General features: G+C 36.8%; 1 pseudogene; it reads right to left on the reverse strand.

The window, feature by feature from the left end:
• Positions 1-2653: 2653 nt before the first annotated feature.
• LOC132799868 (cytochrome c biogenesis CcmF C-terminal-like mitochondrial protein) lies at positions 2654-3540 on the reverse strand (annotated as a pseudogene).
• Between the last annotated feature and the right edge of the window lie 4764 nt (positions 3541-8304).

The following is an 8304-nucleotide window of genomic DNA, read 5'->3' on the forward strand; positions in this document are numbered from 1 at the left end:
AAAGGCAATGGTGAGCTAGAATCGAAAAGTGAGGAAAGTGAAGATGAAGCCGAGCAAGAGGAGGAGTACTTAGAGGATGAGGCCGAAACTTTGAATGTGACCAATGCTGAATTAAACTTGGTTTCTAGGAGAGTACTTGCTGTATACAAGGATGAGGATCAAGTCCAAAGAGAAAACATCTTCCACACCCGATGTGAAATCGAAGGTAAAATTTGTAGTATGATTATTGATAGTGGAAGTTGTACAAATGTAATTAGTAACATTGTAGTTGATAAATTAGGCTTAACAACAATTAAGCATCCTGAACCATATAGATTACAATGGTTTAATGATAGTGGTGAAATGAAAGTGAATAAACAAGCCAAAGTAAAATTTAGTATATATAAATATGTGGATGTTGTTTTGTATGATGTTGTGCCTATGCATGCCGGACATATTCTATTAGGTAGACCATGGCAATTTGATAAAGATGCTACTCATTTTGGTCGAGAGAATTGTATTGTTTTTAGGTTTAAAGGAAAGAAGGTCAAGTTGGAGCCATTAACTCCTAAGGAAGTCTAGGAGATCAATTACAAATACAACAAAGGAGAGAAGCCGAAACACTCAAGGAGAAGGCTAGTATTGCATTAACGGCTTCACCATCCATCTAAGAAGGTAAGTCCAAGCTTGCTGTCCAAGGTAAGCATTTTAAAACACAAATTGAGTGCAAAAACGTTGAGAAGGCCGAAAGTGGGGTGACAAGAATGGAGAAACCTAAGAGAAATGATGAGAAAACTGAGAGAGAAAAAGGAAGAGAAAGGAAAGAAAGAAAAAGTAAAAATTTTTATTTGAGTTTTAGGGATGTTAATAAGGCTATCTTGGGTAAGAAACCATTGCTGGTTATGAATTACAAAGATACTAAAGTAAAAATGCTTTTGTTGTATAAAACTTTATCTGCATTATTAAAAGCTTTACTTAGTGGAAATTGGAAAATTTGGGAAATATTGTTCGCTAACTTTAAAAAGTGTAATTTTTACCATAATGAGCATGTATTTCTAGATTTTGTTGTAATAGTGTTTGACCCACGAGAATTGGTTTGCTTGCACTTATGAAATGAAAGGTTTCCTAAACAAAAAAAGTCAAAGCTCATGCCGCCTATGGATGGACTTTTTCAAGTTTTGGAGCGGATTAACGACAATACCTACAAACTTAATTTCATAGGTGAGTATCGTGTTAGTGCTGCATTTAATGTTGCTGATTTAACTCCTTTTTCTGTAGGTGATGATCTTCATTTGAGGACAAATCCTTTTCAAGAGGAGGGGAATGATGTGATTCTGTCCGAGCCCGCTCAACTGATAACCCACTGGGGTGCTGACCCGACACGGATGAAGACTAGGCCAATCATAAGAGCTCAAATTAAGGTATTTAAAGACAACCTGGGAGCATTTATATAGGGGGCAATCAATCTCAACAGAGCTTATCCATACTTGAAGATACAAAGCCTATTCTAAGCATCCAAGTGGTGGAAGCCGATATAGACCTGGGTAGCAGTTTTGGTGCAAATATGGACAACGGGCAGCATGAAATGGTTCCCAATATTTATGGATTCAATACATATGTCTAAGAGGAAATGGAATCAAGTCAATCCAGATTCAAAGGAATTCAAAAAGGGGTTGTACGGACAGTTTCAAATTTGGCCTATTTTTTACTGTATTTTGTGCTGGCTTTACTGTATTTTGCTGAGTTGGCTTTTTCTTCTTCTTCCAAGCATGGCCAACGTGTGGAACTTCATATTCAGCTTATTTGGCATCCTACAAAGCATATTGAAGCTGATTTGGAGTCCAATTAGGTCAAAGAAGGGTCATTATCAACCTAGCCGAAAATTACCATATTTAGTTTCCTAATTTGTTTTTACTTTTTGTTTTAGGAAACTATCTTTAATTTTGGATTTGTATTTATTTATTTATTGAACAAATAATTTTAGGAAAGTTTTTATTTTATTATTTTTGTTTGTAAATTAATTAATTCCTAATTGAAAATAAGGGAATTAATTAATTAGATTAGGAAAAAGAAAGATTCGGTCAAGCCAGAACTCTTCATTGTGTGGCCGGTTTTTCCTAGGGTTTTTAGGGTTTATTTTATTTCTTTCAAAGCCTATTTAAAGGCCTATTTTCAATAAGAATACAACCTTGATTTGATTGAGAAAATACTTGTGAGATTAATTATCTCTTTGTTCTTTGAGAACACCTAAAACACCATTAGAGTATTGGTTATTGTAGCTTGACTTATCAATAGGTTTTCCATCACCTATTGTGGCATCTTCATTATATACCAAGGTTTCTAATCAAGGTTGGTTAGGGGTCAAGGTGACCATTAGAACTTGAACATAATTAGATCCGAGCTAATATAATACGGTTTTAGGAGCAGGTCGTCCTAGGTTCGTATCAGGTACAGACGTAGATGATATCGTCACTACCTCTCTTTTTGTACCGCTAGGGATGGTTAATGCCATTTCGCCAATTGGCGTTGCCTATGCTTTCATGTCTCTCAGTGTAGTTAGCACTGGGTGTTTTCGAGCAGTGAGGCTTACATCCATTCGCATTAGTTCATCCAAAGTTCCTTACCCTTATGCATGAATTATTGAATAAGCCATCTTCCTATCAAGGTTAAGGAGTCAACTGAGGATCTCAGTTGCAGGATTGAATACCGGGATCAAATCAAAGTTCACACTGGCAGCCCTGAAGAAATAGGAGGCATGGGCCACAGGTCGCACATAAGCCACCGGGTTGCACGACAGAAGAACACCCAACATCAGATGCACACTCCTCCATGTGAAATATTCATCTTCATTGGAGCTTTTTTATAGTAATCGTGACCAACAGCCATCAGCTGTTGGCTTGTTAGTAAGGCAAGAGCTTCAAGCCCAATCTATGGTGGCATACCCTTCACACAAGTACCACCCAACAAAAGGGGGACGGGGAAAGCTACAGGCCCAAAACCTTCGCCCTTTCTTTTTAAATGGGGGTGCCCAAAGTACCTTATCTTGTCATTTCGTTGTTACTCATTCCCGTTAGGCCAAAGTGTTGGGTGTTTCTTTCTTAGTGCCCACTTATGCTTCACTAACCTATCGCGTGGTAAAGAGAAAAGAGTATGAAAGAATAGTAAACAGATCACACCGCATAAAGATTCTAACTATGAGAAGTTCCCCTTGGATGAGAGAAGAAGGAAATGAAGAATGGAAACGAAACAAAATAAGGCTTTTCTAGCTCTAGTTTTAGATAAGCTTCTCTTAACTATTATGTCTGGTAATAGAATAGGGTGGCTTGCTCTGACCAAGACTACACTTTTTGCTCTGTCCATGGAGCATATGAATTTCTTGGAATGTAGATAGACCAAAAGAAGGAATGCAGGGATAGGAATAGGAATTATAGTACCATTGGAAGAAGGGGCACCTGTGGGAACATCTCCACTGCCGAACCATTTCAATAGTACGGGTACTGCCGTGCCACACGGCACGACCATGGAAGTAATGAAAAAGAAAAAGTTATGTAGTTGGACCATCTGCTCTATCTATTCGAGTTTCACTTCTCTAGAGAGGATGAGACGTTAAAAATGAAAGTGTTCGCAATGCATACCGAAAGGGTACCAATGAAGCCAACCATTAATGTCTAGTTCGAACATTAGGAGTGCTCTGATCCCTATTTGATCAGACCACTCTTAGAAACATGAAAAAAATAAGAAGCAAACTCTCATAGTTTGGAGCCTAGCATCAACTATTTCTTCGTAAGTGAGGTAAGGTACTTCTGATACGAACCTAGGATGACCTGCTCCTAAACCCGTATTATATTAGCCCGGATCTTAATTAAGTTCAAGTTCTAATGGAATGGACCTCAACCCCTAACCAACCTGTGCTTAGAAACCTTGGTATAATGTAGACACCACAATAGGGGATGGAAAACCTATTGATAAGTCAAGCTAAAACAACCAATTCTCTAACGGTATTTTAGGTGTTCTCAAAGAACAAAGAGATAATTAATCTCACAAGTATTTTCTTTATCAAATCAAAGTTTTCAAAGTTTTTATTAATGAAAAATAAGCCTTTAAATAGGCTTTGAAAGAAACAAAATAAACCCTAAAAACCCTGGAAAAACCGGCCACTCAATGGAGAATTCTTCCTTGGCCGAAACTTTCCTTTTCCTAATCTAATTTGGATTAATTAATTCCTTTATTTTGAATTAGGAATTAATTAATTTACAAAGAAAATAATAAAATAATAACTTTCCTAATCTTATTTGTCCAGAAAATAAATAAATAGAAACTAAAAATAATGGTAGTTTCCTAAAACAAAAAGTAGAATAAAATTAGGAAACTAAAATACTAGCTTTTTGACTACATTGACTTTGACCAATTCTTTGATCCAAGTGAGCTCCAAATCAGCTTCAATATGCTTTGTAGGATGCCAAATAAGCTTATTGTGAAGTTCCTCACGTTGCCCTTGCTTGGAAGCAAGAGAAAAGGCTAATACAGTAAAATACAGTAAAGCCCACGAAGAATACAGCAAATCCGGCCTTTCCTTCTCCTTGTGCGCAAACCTCCTTGTTGGTCGGCTTTGAAGCTGCTTTGGCTCATTTCTATGACTCATCCTCCATATAAATTAAACCCATAAAGATGGGGTTCCAATTCATACAACCCGGCCTCTTTATTGTTACCAAAAACATCACCCGACCCCGTTTTGGCTTCTATTGTTTGTATGAGTAAAACAGGCCTTTGTTCTTTAGATATGGCCAACCCCTCTTGACTATGACTTATTCCTTGTATGAAGACAGCACGATTGTCCTTGAACTTCTTGGCTTGGGCCCTAGTGATCGGCCCCACCTTCATTTGTAATGGGTCAGCACCCCAGCGGGTTGTTGGTCGAGCTGTCTCGGGTGGATTCGAATCATTCCCCTCCTCTTGGAAAGGATTTGTCCTCAAATCGAAATCATCACCTGCAGCAAAAGGAGATAAATCAGCAACATTAAAGGAAGCACTAACATTATACTCACCCGGTAGATCAAGCTTGTAAGCATTGTCGTTTATCCTCTCCAAAACTTGAAAAGGTCCATCACCCCTCGGCATGAGTTTTGATTTCCTTTGTTCGGGGAATCTTTCTTTCCTTAAATGCAGCCACACCCAATCTTCAGGTTCAAACACCATTGATTTTCGGCCTTGATTAGCCACCCTTGCATATTGCTCGGTCCTCCTCTCAATGTTTGCTCGGGTTTTCTCATGAATCTGCTTTACAAAATCAGCTTTTTGTTTTCCATCTAGATTAGCACGCTCACTTAAAGGCAAAGGTGTTAAATCTAATGGAGTCAAAGGATTAAAACCATAAACAATTTCAAATGGAGTAAATTTAGTTGCTAAATGTAAAGACCTATTATATGCAAATTCAACATGTGGCAAACATTCTTCCCAAGTCCTTAAATTTCTACTAATTAATGCTCTCAACAGTGTAGATAAAGTTCTATTTACTACTTCGGTTTGTCCATCAGTTTGTGGATGACAAGTAGTTGAAAATAAAAGCTTAGTACCTAATTTAGCCCACAATGTTTTCCAAAAATAGCTTAAGAACTTAGCATCCCTATCCGACACAATAGTTTTTGGCATTCCATGCAATCTCACAATTTCCTTGAAAAATAAATTAGCAATGTTGGATGCATCATCAGTTTTATTACATGCAATAAAATGTGCCATCTTAGAAAACCTATCTACTATAACAAATATTGAATCCTTACCTGTCCTTGACCTAGGCAACCCAAGAATAAAATCCATAGACAAATCTATCCAAGGATAGGTAGGAATCGGCAAAGGCTTATACAATCCATGCGGTTTTAGTGTTGATTTTGTTTTTCGGCACTTCACACATCTTTCACAAATTCTCTCAACATCTCTCCTCATGTTCGGCCAATAAAAATGTTCTTACAGCAAGGATAAAGTCTTTAAAATACCAAAATGACCCATTAAACCACCCCATGTCCTTCCCGAACCAATAATTCCCTTATACTACAATTAGGCACACAAAGTTTGTTTTCCTTAAACAAATATCCCTCAAATATGTAAAATTTATTAGATCCATGTTTCAAACAGGTTCTAAAAATTTCTCCAAAGTTACTATCATGCTCATAAAGTTCTTTCAATTGTTCAAATCCAAGCAATCTAGCATCTAAAGTAGAAAAGAGCACATACCTTCGGGATAATGCATCGGCAACCACATTTTCCTTACCTTTTTTGTAGCGGATCACATATGGAAATGTTTCAATAAACTCAATCCACTTAGCATGCCTTCGGTTGAGCTTTCCTTGTCCCTTGATATGCTTCAAAGACTCATGATCCGTATGAATCACAAACTCCTTTGGCATAAGATAGTGCTGCCACATCTCCAAAGCCCTCACCAAAGCATACATCTCCTTGTCATAAGTCGGGTAGTTTAGGGCAGCTCCACTCAATTTTTCACTAAAGTAGGCTATGGGCCTTCCTTCTTGCATCAAAACAGCTCCAATACCTACACCCGAAGCATCACACTCAATTTGAAAAGTCTTAGAAAAATTTGGCAAAACTAACAAAGGTGCATTACACAATTTTTCTTTCAACAAATTAAAAGATTTTTCTTGTACTTCCCCCCATTTGAAGCCAACATTCTTCTTGACAACTTCATTCAATGGTGCTACTATGGTACTAAAATCCTTGACAAATCTTCGGTAAAAGCTTGCCAAGCCATGAAAGCTCCTTGATGTGATTCCGCCCGAGCCCGCTCAACCGATAACCCGCTGGGGTGCTGACTCGACACGGATGAAGACTAGGCCAATCACAAGAGCTCAAATTAAGAGATTTAAGGACAACCTGGAAGTATTTATATAGGGGTTAATCAATCTCAATAGAGCTTGTCCATACTTGAAGATACAAAGCCTATTCTACGCATCCAAGTGGTGGAAGCCGATACGGACCCGGGTGACGGTTTTGGTACATTTTTGGAGTCCGAGAAGCATGAAATGGTTCCAATGCTTTATCGTTTCAATACATATGCCTAAGAGGTCATGGAATCAAGTTAAAGCAGCCTCAAATGCAATCAAAAAGGGCTTGTACGGACTGCTTCAACAATTTGGCCGAATTTGCTGTATTGCTTGCTGACTTTACTGTATTTTACTGTATTAGCCTTTTCTTATTTTTCCAAGCACGGGCAACGTGTGGGCCTTCATATTCAGTTTATTTGGCATCCTTCAAAGCATCTAGAAGCTGATTTGGAGCTCACTTTGGTCAAAGATTGGTCAAAGTCAAATTAGTCAAAAAGCTAGTATTTTAGTTTCCTAATTTTATTCTACTTTTTGTTTTAGGAAACTACCATTATTTTTAGTTTCTATTTATTTATTTTCTGGAAAAATAAGATTAGGAAAGTTATTATTTATTATTTTCATTGTAAATTAATTAATTCCTAATTCAAAATAAAGGAATTAATTAATCCAAATTAGATTAGGAAAAGGAAAGTTTCGGCCAAGGTAGACTTCTCCATTGTGTGGCCGGTTTTTCCTAGGGTTTTTAGGGTTTATTTTGTTTCTTTCAAAGCCTATTTAAAGGCTTATATTTCATTAATAATAAAACTTTAAACTTTGATTTGATTAAGAAAATACTTGTGAGATTAATTATCTCTTTGTTCTTTGAGAACACCTAAAACACCATTAGAGAATTGGTTGTTTTAGCTTGACTTATCAATAGGTTTTCCATCCCTTATTGTGGCGTCTTCATTATACCAAGGTTTCTAACCACAGGTTGGTTAGGGGTTGAGGTCCATTCCATTAGAACTTGAACTTAATTAAAGATCCGGGCTAATATAATACGGGTTTAGGAGCAGGTCGTCCTAGGTTCGTATCATTTGGTATCAGAGCTAAATTTTGTTCAGGTTTGATCTATCTTTATTTTCTTTATTTGTTTTTGTGTTATTCTGCAATTTTAGCATTAGGTTAAGGTTGCATCCATCCTATACACATTCAGCATCTTAAAAAAAAAAAAAAAAAATTCATTCCTAGTTGAATTAGGGTTTCCTAGTTTTATCGTATTTTTGTTTCCTAGTTTGTTGGTTGTCTTTTATCATTATTCTTGTTAATTTGGTTTTTGTTGATTTTCGTTTGCTATTTTAGTCTTATAAATTTTCATTCATATATTCAAAAAAAAAAAAAAAAAGAAAAAGAAGAAGTTTGCGGCAACATTTAAAAAAAAACAAAAAAAAAAACTGCACATTTTGTTTATTTGGAGGTCACGGGTTTGGTGTTTGTTTTGGATTTGGAATTG

This window comes from Ziziphus jujuba, chromosome 11 (assembly GCF_031755915.1).
Source record: "Ziziphus jujuba cultivar Dongzao chromosome 11, ASM3175591v1".
In the NCBI taxonomy this organism is placed as follows: Eukaryota; Viridiplantae; Streptophyta; class Magnoliopsida; order Rosales; family Rhamnaceae; genus Ziziphus; species Ziziphus jujuba.